This window comes from Saccostrea cucullata, unplaced genomic scaffold, assembly GCF_032062105.1.
Source record: "Saccostrea cucullata isolate Sc308-1 unplaced genomic scaffold, CSIRO_AGI_Scuc_v1 ctg4647, whole genome shotgun sequence".
In the NCBI taxonomy this organism is placed as follows: domain Eukaryota; kingdom Metazoa; phylum Mollusca; class Bivalvia; order Ostreida; family Ostreidae; genus Saccostrea; species Saccostrea cuccullata.
In genome coordinates, this window is record NW_026931018.1 from 1 (window position 1) to 14,925 (window position 14,925).

Genomic DNA, 14,925 nt, shown 5'->3' on the forward strand with positions numbered 1-14,925 from the left:
CCTCAATGGCATCCTTCTCATGATCAATGCCCCACTGGACAGCATTTGGGAGTGTTGTATATCTAAATAAGATTTTTAAGGAAAAAGAATTAGTAATGGTAAATATGTCATCTAGTGATCTAGTGCAGACCCGTGAATATTGTCATCTGTTGTTATGAGCATTTACCTGTCTAAGTTGGATCCATTAATGATTTGGTCTACTAAGCTGTGGGGGGTGTCTCCAGAGTTAAGGATCGCACCATATACCGAACTTGTAATCCTGCCTTTGTGGAGATCTTTCCATGTCTGGCATAGCCTTTGTCCTCTTCTCTATGTATTGGCTAAGACCTTCCTCAATTGAGATTGGCAGAGATACTATATATATTAAGAAATGATTATCATTTTATGTAATAAATATCTTTATCCCATGTTTAACCCTTTCTCCCGTTGATATAGCTCATGTGATATCGTTTTCGTATCACACAGTTGTGACTTCACAATAGGTTTTGCGTTAGAGTGATGAAGTAAAATGAAGTGGAGTCCTATATAAAAAACAGTGTGAAACATTATTTGTGGTGTAAAAAAAATGGGATAAAAAGAATCTCAAATGATTGGTAGTTAGATATGATTTTTATCCAACTTGTTGTGTGTTGTGTGTTTATCCCCTCGCCAAGGCTCAGGGATAAAAACCACACAACTCGTTGGATAATCAAAGTACTGAAATGCGGTTAGCAAGCTTTCATCGAATATGTACAGTGTACAATAACAGATTTCCATCCCTAATGGGACTAAATTCTCTACCCTTGAATGTTTTTCAAGTACATAATACTTTGATATTATACTAAAGCATTTTATAATGGAAAAGGATTGTCCGTGAGAAAGTTTTAAAAATGTCATTAATTAAGCAGTTGTTAATTAACAAAGATTGCATTGAAGTCTATGGGGAAAAGCGTTTTTTTTCAATAGAAATTCAAATAATTTGAATATCAAAAAATCCTGCGGTGGAGAAATGCATTGAAACATTAAAAATAGTATGACAATTAAAAACAATTTTTTTACCGTCTAAATTTTTTTTAATTGATTTTTTTTTCGTTAATTAAAAAAGGGGGAGATAACTCTTACCAAAATTCAAGGACATAAATAAAGACTCATCCCTTTATACATACTCATGGTAATAAATGGGAAAGTATATCAAAAAAACTGAGTATTCAATGCCTACATACATTTTGTATTCAATTTCATTGAATTTGATCCTATTAGGGATTGATATCTTTTTCCAGTGTCATCAGCGAAGAAGCAGACACACTGAATTTTGTAGTACTTAACTAAATGGTATAACCAATAACATCCCAGACTGATGTCACAAATGTTTGTTTCAAAATATCAACCTGAGATTTTCAGTTTGAAAGACAGGAAGTTCAATTTCAAAAATTTCTCCCTAATTGTCTCCATTGGTGGCGTCCAAAAGTGCTCAGAACGAAAAAAAAATTATGTTGATGTTGCAAATTTAATTGGCTTTCATGCTCTATTGATTCTGAAATTAGGTAACTGTAAAGGCTACTATAGCAAACAACTCAAAAAGAAAATAAAATGATAATTCAAATTCTTTAGATTAATTGATTTGGAGTACTGTACATAGATCTTTAGCTGGCTAATCTGAGAAAAACGGATGTACGAGCAGAGAATTAATTAATTTCAGAGAGCTTCAGTTTCGTAGGCTCACTGCGGGTCAGCAGGTGTGACCTGTCATTGGGGATGCTTACTTCTCCTAGGCACCGGAACTTTCAAGGTTCCGTTTTTATTTTGAGACCGATCACTGTTCATTCTGTATTTTGATACAGATACTGAGTACATCTGTTTATTAATATTATGAACTATTTCTCTCACAGGAAGAAATACAAGTAAACAAGATAATAAAGTTTTAAGAAATGTACATTATTGACTTTTCATACAATTAAATGTTCGAATAAATAAATGGTATATGACAATTATTTAAACAAGAGGCCCACGGGCCTTATAGGTCACCTGAGCATTATGCAACAACTTTCCAGTTATTGAATTTGATTCATGTTTTAACTTAAGCCAGATGATATATGGCATTCACAATTTTGAAAGAGGCACCATTGATCATCATAACAGTACACTTAGCAGTTGCTTAGCTTGGTTACTGAATACCCATACGCAGGGTAGGGGAACAAAAATGCATTCCAACTAATCAGTAATATTCAGCAATAATCAGTAGTGCCCCTAACACTGTGACATAAACCCCTGACCCTAGGTCCACACATTGCACAAATTTTAAAAAGGCACTCTTAAAATTGCCTATCAAAAAATAAATAAATGTTTTATAAATACAAAGGAGCAGATTTCAAACAATTAATTCATTTTCAGTATATAAGTAGAGCCCCCCCCCCTCCCCCACCCCTGACCCAGGGTCCTTGAAATTCACAATTCTGCAAGATTAGGGCCCTTGCTCATCATGACTATATAGGTAGTTCATCTGCTTCATACCCAGAGACAGAGAAGAAAATTTTCAAAGATTTAATGTATTTTCACTATATAATCAATAGAGCCCCGCCCTAACATCAGAACCCCTGACCCTGGGGCCATAAAATTCATAATTTTAGAAGAGGCATTCTTGCTCATCATAACTATGTACTTAGTTAGTTTATTTAATTCCTAGGAGCAGAGAAAAAGATTTTCAAAGAATTCACGTATTTTCAATATATAATCAAACTAGCCCTGCCTTAACACCAGAACTCCTGACCCTGGGACCATAAAATTCACAATTTAGGTAAAAGCACTCTTGCTCATCATAACTATACACTTAGTTAGTTTATTTAATACCTAGGAGCAGAGAAAAAGATTTTCAAAGAATTCATGTATTTTTACTATATAACCTATAGAGCCCCCCACCCCTCCTCAACACCAGAACCCCTGACCCTGGGACCAAAAAATTTACAATTTTGGTTGAGGCACTCTTGCTCATCATAACTATGCACTTAGTTAGTTTATTTAATACCTAGGAGCAGAGAAGAAGGTTTTCAAAGAATTCATGTATTTTTACTATATAATCAATAGAGCCCCCCCCCCCCCAACACCAGAACCCTTGACCCTGGGGCCATAAAATTCACAATTTTGGTTGAGGCACTCTTGCTCATCATAACTCACTTAGTTAGTTTATTTAATACCTAGGAGCAGAGAAGAAGATTTTCAAAGAATTAATGTATTTTCACTATATAATCAATAGAGCCCCCCCCTACACCACACACCAGAACCCTTGACCCTGGGGCCATAAAATTCATAATTTTGGTAAAAGCACTCTTGCTCAACATAATCTATAGAGCCCCGCCCTAACACCAGAACCCCTGACCCTGGGACCATAAAATTCACAATTTTTGTTTAGGCACTCTTGCTCATCATAACTATGCACTTAGTTAGTTTATTTAATACCTAGGAGCAGAGAAGAAGATTTTCAAAGAATTCATGTATTTTCACTTTATAATCAATAGAGCCCCCCCCCACCCCCCCACCCCCCCAACACCAGAATCCTTGACCCTGGGGCCATAAAATTCACAATTTTGGCTGAGACACTCTTGCTCATCATAACTATGTACTTGGTTAGTTTATTTAATACCAAGGAGCAGAGAAGAAGATTTTCAAAGAATTCATGTATTTTCACTATACGAGGGGCGTTCAATAAATAATGTCATTGGGGCTCAGAAAGAAGCAAACGACGCTTTTCAATGATTTAGTCTTCATGATTTTACTTATTAATCTCTTTTAATTCAAACACACGTCCGTAACATTTTTTATCCAATTTCTTATTGTTTTAAGATCTCATTTTTGGGTATGACCCTTAGTATACTGGAAAATGGCAGATCCAATGATTTCCGGGACTTGTTTTTTCCTTCTGAAAGGTGTTTTTTTTCAAGTTTGGAAATAGAAACAAGTCAAAAGGTCAAAGATCTGGCAAATATTGTTAATGTGAAAAAAACATTAACTTTCTGTTTATCCCGTAAACCCCTTTACTCTTTAGGACATGCGGGTTTGAACGCTGTCATGAAGAAATTCAATGTAGTGGATTCCTGATTCTGGGTCCTTTCTCTGATAAACCTTCCGATTTCTTTGCAAAAAAAACTGCTTTGTGGACACCTCCAGATATTAAACTGTCTCCCCGAATACGAATTTGAACAATAATACCACTCATATTGAAGAAAATTGCATAATAATCTGTTTTTGTGCTCTTGCAGACCTTTGCTCTTGACAGACCTTCGCCGTTTTTATCAAGTACATCTAATGTTAAATTTTGTTTTAATGGTTTTAAGCAATAGATTCATGTTCCAATATCTGTCTGAATATAAAACAAACGTGGATTACTACAATTACTGATATTTAAAAATAATCGTTAAGACTTTGGTACAGGCTGTCGTTTTCACTCATTTTTCAAAATACAGGGTGTTCTTAGAGTACCAAGCTTAATTACTGTCAAACGTTTCTTAAAAACAGTGTAAACTACTCCCGATATGATGTCTATCAAATTTGCTATGTGTCTTAAAGTCATTCATACAAGATCAAATATTATTTGTTGAAATTTGGCAAACAGTACATAAGTTGTTATAATTTCTGTTGGCAATGAGGGTACCCATTTTTGATGCCCATTATATAATTTTTTATCATTGAAATCCACCTGCTAATTTGTCCATAAAACAGGCATCGGTTGCTGTAAATATCACATATTTCAGTGAATATTTCTTTGGGATTTTTTACAAGTTTTACAGCAGCTTTTATGTAGCTTTTATTTTCACTTTAGTTTACTGATTCTTTAACATTCATTTATAATGCAGTGTCTCGAATAGCCCTTGTTTCCCAGCTTCTCACGATAAAACTATGTGATGAAAAGTGGTCACATAAACTGTTATAAATTCATTAAAGATTCAATAATGAGAGAAAGTCAAGCTTTATGTCATATGACTACTATGTTGTATGTCATCGAGCTAATGACATTATTTATTGAACGCCCCTCGTATATAATCAATAGAGCCCCACCCTAACACCAGAACCCCTGACCCTGGGGCCATAAAATTCACAATTTTGGTAGAGGCACTCTTGCTCATCATAACTATGTACTTAGTTGGTTTATTTAATACCCAGGAGCAGAGAAGAAGATTTTCAAAGAAATAATGCATTTTCACTATATACTTATTTAGCCCCGCCCTAGCACTAGAACCCCTGACCCCAGGGCCATGAATTTCACAATTTTGGTAGAGGACTCATTGCTGATTACAATCATGCAAACAGTTTGACTGCTTGATGTCCAGGAGTAAAGAAGAAGATTTTTAAAGATTGCATTAATTTTAGTGGTTTTGGCCCCACCCCTCAGGCCCCAGGGGGGCAGGGATCATGAAATTCACAATTTTTGTTCCCCTTTAGCCATAGATGCTTTGTGCCAAATTTGGTTGAAATTGGTGCAGTGGTTCCAGAGAAGAAGCTGAAAATGTTCAAATGTTAACACACGATGGACGACGGACGACGCACGACGACGGACGAAAACGGATAGCAATAGGTCACCTGAGTTTACTCAGGTGACCTAAAAAGAGTCTTGCACGATATGTATAAACGAACATATACTGAGTATTTGGCAAATATTTTTCATGAAATATTGAATAAAAAAAAATTAAAAAAAAAAAAAAACGTGTGAAAAGGAAAGTTGTTGTTTAATCCATCAATACTAGTATTTTAAAAATTCAAAGGTTCACTAAAAGTCAGTGTAAAACAAACAATTTAATTGTCCATTGCAAGAATTACCTAGGTATCATTGTCACTTTCTTCAAGATGTCGCATAAGCAATACGTTTTTTTTTTTTTTTTTTTTTTTTTTTTTACTAAAAACAAGTACTAGTATGCGAATTTCTATCAATATGTCTGTAAGCATCTGTATTTTAATTTTTATTTCTTCTCAAAGGCTCACAATGATAATTAACAAATTGGACAAATTCAAATTTAAAAAGTATTTTTACAACTTATACCTTGCATAGGAATTTAGCAAACTTTCAAAAATAATCATTCATTAGATATAATTTTCAATTTGTGCTTATCGTCAAGATTTTTCATGCCTCTTTTTTCTGTGCATATTTTATATCGGCTGATTTTTAGAAAAGGATCGAATGCCGATTAAATTTTTTTTCTCCAATTTTTAAAAATTAATTTTAGTATTTTCAGGCTCCCATTATTTTTTTTTTTAAATAAAAATGTGATCGTTTAAAATCGTTTGTAATAATTAGACTGAGTACAGAATTTATCCCAGGAAACAAAGCTTTTATCATCTTTTAAATAATTTCAATTGAGAAAAAAAGGAGAAGAAAACAAACGTTTCATTATGGAAGTAATCCATAACTGTACAACTTACAGATGTATTCAGTATTTTTATATAAAGTCTTTCTTCGTGTACTAGTATTACTTAAGTTAATTAAAGGGATGCCTTAATATTTTGGAAAATGAAACTCGATCGAGAGATTCTCCGATGTTTTGCAGTCGGTAATAACCTTCAACCCCTTTAGCCAGTAATTAAATCGTCCTCCCTGTGCCCAGTAGCATAATTCGGTCAAATATTTATTGTTCATGAGGGGTGCCTTATAATTAATCACAGGCACCTGAATTTTTATCAGTAAGTCTCTAAATTAGCCAAATATCGAAACATTCTACCCCCTCTATATATAAATACACAAGGTGTCCAACGCCATTTTGACCACCTGTTCGATTCAGGCTTCAATTTAACACATAAATCGGGAATGCCTACTGGTTTTCGTGTAGCATTGGGTTCAAATATGATATTTCTCGCTATACATTTCTTCCTAAAGTTTAAATCTAACGCGTTGATAATGTTATTAGCTAAACTTCATGCTGACTTTGAATTTCGTCACAGGGCCCGATCGCCATCAGCTGATGTCACGGAAATTTAATCTCGACACCAAATGCTCCTATACATAAACTTTTTTTAATACAACAATTATAAATTTAATTTCATTGACAAACAAAATCAGAAAAAAATAAAAAAAAAAACCCGAAAGATTATGTTGTTTTGATAGTCGTGATTTTATTTAACATATGGTATATGTGTTAGAAACAAATCATAGGTACTAGGTAGATGCTTTGTTGAAGTTTCCGCTGTCGATAGGTAGCGCCTTATGGAAGTTTCCGGTGTCGATAAAAATCGGACACATGCCATAAAGCGGTTAGCGAAGCTAACCGCTTAAAAATCATATCCAACTACAGATCATGTGAGATCCTATATATAATAATCAACATTAGAAACCAAAACAAATACTGTAAGATATTGCCATTGTTTAATATGATCTGATTTTTTACTTACAGTGTTCTTCAGACAGGATCAGAGCTTTCATATCTCTTTCTAAAGGATTTTCAGTTGTGCTGACTTCCACCTCACTTTCCATGTCCGGGGCTTCATCTGGGATGTTCCATAACTGAGCCATGCCTGAGATATAAACATTCTTGAATAATTCATTTGTTGTGCATGCTTTATACACTTTTTTTTAAAAAAGTGTTTGTCATGTGCTATATTTTAAAATAAATTATTTGTGAATTGAGATTTAAGCTTTGTATGTTTTTCCCCAATAATGAGCATTTACTAAATTAGTTATGCTAAAAGAAAAATAGAAATAAAAGTTTACCGGTTTGGGGAAACACGTCTCTTAGCAGCTTCAGTTGATGCATGGATCTGGAAAGGTCAAAAGACCTTTGATCAGGGTGGCGTGGGTCAAAATGGATTTGTTTCCTCTCCTTGAACTCAACCTCCCCTCCCTCGCCTAGTTTAGGTCTACCAAAATTCCACTCTTTGAGAGGTTTTGGTTGCATCTTCATTGGTCTGGGTACGCTCCACTGACAGGATTTTGATGTAGAGCTGTCGGCACTCAGGACCTGACTGAGGTAGAGGTGATGGATATGCATTAGTAGTCCTCCAATGTGACTACATGATTGTGCTAGCCTTAAAATGAATCAAAGGAGTTTTAAAAGATCTACATAATTTATATAGTAATATATTACAATGTGGGTTTTAGACATATATTGAATAGGTTTGTCCATGCAGATGCAAACTTATTCCTTACCCAATAGGACATTCACAGTATGCATAGCATACTTTCCCCCTGTCCAGCAAACAAATGTAGACTTTATATCGGACTTTTTTCATAGATGCCAAACAAAAAGCTCTAATGTATTCCAGGGAGTTGTCAATCTGAAAATTTTCAATTATGACTATTTTTAATAAATCATATGTATACATAAATAACATATAAAGGTGTATGTCAGCATTACCAGGTATGCAGTTGTACAGGAGTATCTTTATGTATCTTGCAGTACCAGTAAATATTATTAATATCTCATTCATTATAAATTAGCTTAAGATTTCAATTCAGAGAATGGGAAATGTTGAACAAAGAGTCAAATTACTAGATATATAGAAGTAAATATTAATTGTAAACAACAAAAGATAACTGACTTATCAAAATTGTTTATTGGTTGTAACTTTGTAATTGCGTTCATCTTTTTCTGTGTATGGTCATGTCATGTGTAATTACATTATATGAAAAATACAAATAAAATTGTTACCTGGGCAGTCATACTTTATGACAATTCACCAGCCTCAAAGTGCTTTACTGCGTTGTCTAGCCCTTTAAAGTTATTAATCTGCTCCCCTTCTTTTGTAAGTCTCAGGACCATGTGCCGATAAATTTCTTTAAAAGAAAGTGTGGGTGTGGCGTCTGAAGATAGTGCCGAATAGGAGGCTAAATGAAGAGGGAGGTTTTCATGACCCGGAATCTCAGGGATGACACCTTCAGATGAAGACATTTTCAACTTTAATGGGATTTCAGTCGTTGGAGTGATGACATTTTTCCTGTTTTGGCTATTTAAAATCTCCCGGTTTGCCATCTTTGTTGTCAATGTAAACACGGAAGTCCCCGTATATGCGCAAAGAGTATATCGAGTAGCTAGTTTAGAGCTCATTTTTTAATTATATTTTGTAAGAATATCTTGTTTATTTTTAGTAAAAACACATCAATATACAAAAAATTATGTTTAAGCTAAAACATAGACAGTTTCATTTAAAAAACAATTTATTCACGTCGCTTGAAATCTGTACGAAGGAAGTAGGCGTTGCTCAAAAATGCTTTGCCCTGCGGAAGTACTTATGCGGATGTGCGGAAATTATCATGAAACGGTCTATTACAAGGTTGTGCGACGGGACCGTATATTTAAGATAAAGAGGCCTTTTTTAGCCCTAAATAAGAAAATATTTACCATCAGGATAATGCGCCAAGCCAGACAGCTGATCAAACAAAGTTGGAATTTGACTTGCTTGGATTTGACAAAATCAGTAACCCACAGCCATAAATCCCAAGTGGTCCTTTTCACAAAAAATCTTACGACTAAGACTAAAACTTCACTACTCTGTAATTTTTTAATTAATAAAGATATTTCTGACTAAACATTTTATTAAAATGTTATCATAAAATAATGCAATAAAAGAAGATTTACGCAGCTTAGATATTGTTGAAGAGTGAGAAAAAGTTTTAGTCTAAGTCGTTCTTTGTGAAAAGGTCACCCGCATGGCGCAGTGGTTAGAGCGTCTTGTATAGAGTCGCGAAGTAAGGAGTTGATCCTTACGTCGCAAGTTTGAATCCCAATGTGGGACATGGAGACCTGTCTTTCGGATGAGACCGTATAAAGCTAGGTCCCGGGTTGCAGTAGGTGCTGGCACGAAAAACAACCCTCACTGCTCAATGGCCATTAGCGCCGAGTTTAGGACAAAATTTGCCGCTTTTCACCGGCAAGTAGTTGTCGTCTCCATATGAGTGAGAAATTCTCGAGAGGGGACGTTAAATAAAATCATGCTAGTAAACAAACCATACAATGAATAATGGAATAGCTGATAAACAGTACCATAGTCCTACTCTACCTCTCTGCAAAATTTTCTTTGAAATATTTTTTTCAAAGAAGCCTTTGGCAGTCTCATGTGGATAAAAAACGCGACTTCTCAGTATGCTAAACATTCTATATTGTGACGTCATTTTCGGAGTTATCACGTCATAAAAATTATAAGGTGACGTCACAATATGTATATTTTTCTGATCTTTCCAATGATATCAAACTCAATAATATTATCCGTGATACGGTTAATCTTTCATTAAACAGTTCTCAGAACTTTTTAAATGCCCCTCGTACAATCATTCTTAGCGAAGTTGTGGAGAAACGTCACCGCTGCTGCTGTAAAAAATGCGTTTGAAATCATATGCATTAAGAGGCATAAAGAATGGTCCCTTCCTAAAAGGTTGGTCTGTATTTTATAATTTTCGAATTCAGATTAATTGTGCGGCGGCCTCGATATTAAGCGAGGGGTTCCCCGGTGACCTAAAATGCGTTGCATTCCTTGTGTTATTTTTATAGGTATTGCGTATTTTTTTATTTCCTGAAAATTTCGGTAAAATTGATAGGTACGCGAACTCATGTGGATGAGCCGAGGTTCGATAGTTTTCTGCATTTTCGGCGTGTTTAATAAATACCTGTAAACTAATAAGGCTTCCTTTATCTTATCTCCCTGTAAATTTCCGCTCTTGAGTTGATACGTGTCGGGACTTTTGTTGGCTAATAAATTCTGGCGAATTCCCTCCGCGTTTCCTTTGTTTTGTTCTGGCGTAACTAAAGCATTTTTTGAAATTGATGTTAGCTTTGGAAAAGTTCTAGTGGTCATCTTTGACTATATGGAGAGAGTTGCCAAGACTGCGCACACTATATGACTTATGTCGTTGCATTTTTTCCAGCTGTTCCGATGCGGCTTTTTTGGCTTTCACAAACGTGATGGTGTCGTATTCCATTATCAACTTTTTCACACCTAAGCCCTTTTCTTTGAGAGACTTTAGCACTGAATATTCAAGAAGGGTTCCACGCCGTTAACAGAACCACTCCAATTTCTTCTGCAGCGATGCTTTGTTTTTGACGTGTTTTTGCATTTAGAAGATTTACGATTCCTGCATTTTCTAGTCTTGTATGCAATGCCGTAAGAAAGGCACTTCTTGGTGTTTTTACCCGTAACAGTCACATGTCCTATAATTATTGATGAACGATTAAGATGTTGAATCAAATATACGTTTAAGCCTATATATACATGTACATGATTTACACTGGAAATTTCGGCCCCTTTTGCCCTAATCTTCGCTTGGCGAAGATTAAATCCACAGGTGCTTTAGGACAGGAACGACCCCCCCCCCCCCCCCATATAGACCCCCAGGCCTCTTAGACTTTTTTCACATAAATTATATATGGATGACACATTTGTGATATAATCTATCCTATCATTGTTTAAACTAACATTTTATTTAAATGTTATTATTTTATCTACCCCTTCGTCTGCAAACCGAGCGGCACTGCCGAAAATTTTGGTTGAATCGTCTCATAAATCTAAACAAGAGGCCCACCGGCCTTATAGGTCACCTGAGTATTGTGTAACAACTTTCAAACAATTAAATTTGGTTCATGTTTTAAACCAGAGGCCATGAAATTCACAATTCACAATTTTGAAAGAGGCACCATTGCTTATCATAATTAAAGAACTTAGCATGCTTACTCTACTTATGCAACACCCAGAGGTAGATCAGAGTTACAAAGAGATGTTCTTCCACTTTTTAACTAGTTATGCACCTCACCCCAAAAGAACCACTGACCCTGGGGCCACATATTTCAAAATTTTGCAAATTTTATCCTAAAATTGTTGATTAATACCAAAGAGCAGATTTCAAAGCATTAATTTATTTTCGACTATGTAACTCCCACCCCACCCCCCTAGACCCAGGAGGGGGGGGGGCATAAAAAATAACCATTTTGCTAGATGCACCTTTCTTCATCATAAATATATATACTTGGATCATTAGCATAAACCCAAAAGCAAAGGAAAATATTTTCAAAGAATTAATGTATTTTTACTGAATAATCAAAAGAGCCCTAACACCTGAACCCCTGGTTCTGGGGCAATGAAATTCACAATTTTGGAAAAGGCACTTTTGCTTATCATAACAATGTGTTTAATTAGTTTATTTAATACTCAGAAGCAGAGAAGATTTTCAAAGAATAAATGCATTTTCACTATATAATCAATAGAGCCCGCCCTAACACTAGAACTCCTGACCCTGGGGCCATAAAATTCACAAATCTGGAAGATGCACTCTTTTTCATCATAACAATGTACTTAATTAGTTTATTTAAAACCCAGAAGCAGAGAATAAGATCTTCAAAGAATAAATGCATTTTCACTATATAATATATAGAGCCCCGCCCTAACACTGGAACTCCTGACCCTAGGGCTATAAATTTACAATGTTGGAAAAGGCACTCTTGCTCATCATAACTTTGTGCTTAATTATTTTAGTTTATTTAATACTAAGAAGCAGAGAGGAAGATTTTCAAAGATTAAATGCATTTTCACTATATAATCTACAGAGCCCCGCCCTAACACTAGAACCCCTGACCCTGGGGCCCTAAAATTCACAAATCTGGAAGAGACACTCTTGCTCATCATAACTATGTACTTAGTTAGTTTATTTAAAACCCAGAAGCTGAGAAGAAGATTTTCAAAGAATAAATGCATTTTCACTATATAATATATAGAGCCCCGCCCTAACACTAGAACCCCTGACCCTGGGGCTATGAAATTTACAATTTTGGAAAAGGCACTCTTGCTCATCATAAATTTGTGCTTAATTATTTTAGTTTATTCAATACTCAGAAGCAGAGAGGAAGATTTTCAAAGAATAAATGCATTTTCACTATATATTCTACAGAGCCCCGCCCTAACACTAGAACCCCTGACCCTTGGGCCATAAAATTCACAAATCTGGAAGAGACACTCTTGCTCATCATAACTATGTACTTAGTTAGTTTATTTAAAACCCAGAAGCTGAGAAGAAGATTTTGAGAGTTTCAATTCATTTTCACTATATAATATATAGAGCCCCGCCCTAACACTAGAACCCCTGACCCTGGGGCCATGAAATTTACAATTTTGGAAAAGGCACTCTTGCTCATCATAACATTGTGCTTAAATTAGTTTATTTCATACTCAGAAGCAGAGAAGAAGATTTTCAAAGAATAAATGCATTTTCACTATATAATCAATAGAGCCCCGCCCTAACACTGGAACTCCTGACCCTAGGGCTATAAATTTACAATTTTGGAAAAGGCACTCTTGCTCATCATAACTTTGTGCTTAATTATTTTAGTTTATTTAATACTCAGAAGCAGAGAGGAAGATTTTCAAAGAATAAATGCATTTTCACTATATAATCTACAGAGCCCCGCCCTAACACTAGAACCCCTGACCCTGGGGCCATAAAATTCACAAATCTGGAAGAGACACTCTTGCTCATCATAACTATGTACTTAAATAGTTTATTTAAAACCCAGAAGCTGAGAAGAAGATTTTCAAAGAATAAATGCATTTTCACTATATAATCTATAGAGCCCCGCCCTAACACTAGAACCCCTGACCCTGGGGCTATGAAATTTACAATTTTGGAAAAGGCAGTCTTGCTCATCTTAACTTTGTGCTTAATTAGTTTATTTAATAGTCAGAAGCAGAGAAAAAGATTTTCAAAGAATAAATGCATTTTCACTACATAATCTATAGAGCCCCGCCCTAACACTAGAACCCCTGACCCTGGGGCCATAAAATTCACAAATCTGGAAGAGGCACTCTTTTTCATCATAACTATGTACTTAGTTTATTTAAAACCCAGGAGCAGAGAAGAAGATTTTCAAAGAATAAATGCATTTTCACTATATAATCTATAGAGCCCCGCCCTAACACTAGAACCCCTGACCCTGGGGCCATAAAATTCACAAATCTGGAAGAGGCACTCTTGCTCATCATAACTATGTACTTAGTTAGTTTATCTAATACCTAGAAGCAGAGAAGAAGATTTTTCAAAGAAATAATGCATTTTCACTATATAATCTATATAGCCCCGCCCTAGCACTAGAACCCCTGACCCTGGGGCCATGAATTTCACAAATTTGGTAGAGGACTCAATACTTATTACATTCATGCTAACAGTTTGCCTGCTTGATGTCCAGGAGTAAAGAAGAAGATTTTTTAAGATTGCAATAATTTTAGTGGTTTTGGCCCCACCCGTCAGGCCCCAGGGGGGCGGGGATCATGAAATTCACAATTTTTGTTCCCCTTCACCCATAGATACTGCATACCAAATTTGGTTGAAATTGGTTCAGTGGTTTCAGAGAAGAAGCTGAAAATGTTCAAATGTTAACACACGACGCACGACGACGGACGAAAACAGATGGCAATAGGTCACCTGAGTTACTCAGGTGACCTAACAAAGCCCTAAAATGAACAACTCATATTATAGATTAAATATTCTTTTCATTAACCACAAACTCTCATGAAGGTTAAGGCACTTTTAACAGTCCTTATGCCTTATGGCCAGTTTTCCACAAGGATGTCAGGTACAGTCAGCGTTTTTGCTTAGTAAACGCAGTGACGAGGAGAGGACTTCGCGGATTATAAAGCGTTAACTGACCCAAACCAGGTTATAATCGAATAATTTGGCCAAGAATTAGAGTCATTCCTTAAAGAAATTTGGTTGATATACACTTTAAAATATGTCTTTCAAATGTATTGGAAGAATAGAGTTCTAAACCGCTGATGTAAATGAAATGTTTCTTAAGGTATTCAATCCCTAATAGAAACAAATTCAATGAAATCGAATACATAACTGATGTGTAGGCATTGAATAAGCTTTTACGGAGCTGGCAACCTTGTTGAATTTTTTATATAAAATGTAGTGTAGATTTTATAGAACGTGTGTTTTAGGTAATTTTTGGATTTGTTAGTATAGATCTTATCACAAAAATGTCAATGAAA

At 35.4% G+C, this 14,925-nt stretch overlaps 1 pseudogene; it reads right to left on the reverse strand.

Moving 5' to 3' along the window:
* Positions 1-10: 10 nt before the first annotated feature.
* LOC134231057 (uncharacterized) lies at positions 11-8,187 on the reverse strand (annotated as a pseudogene).
* Between the last annotated feature and the right edge of the window lie 6,738 nt (positions 8,188-14,925).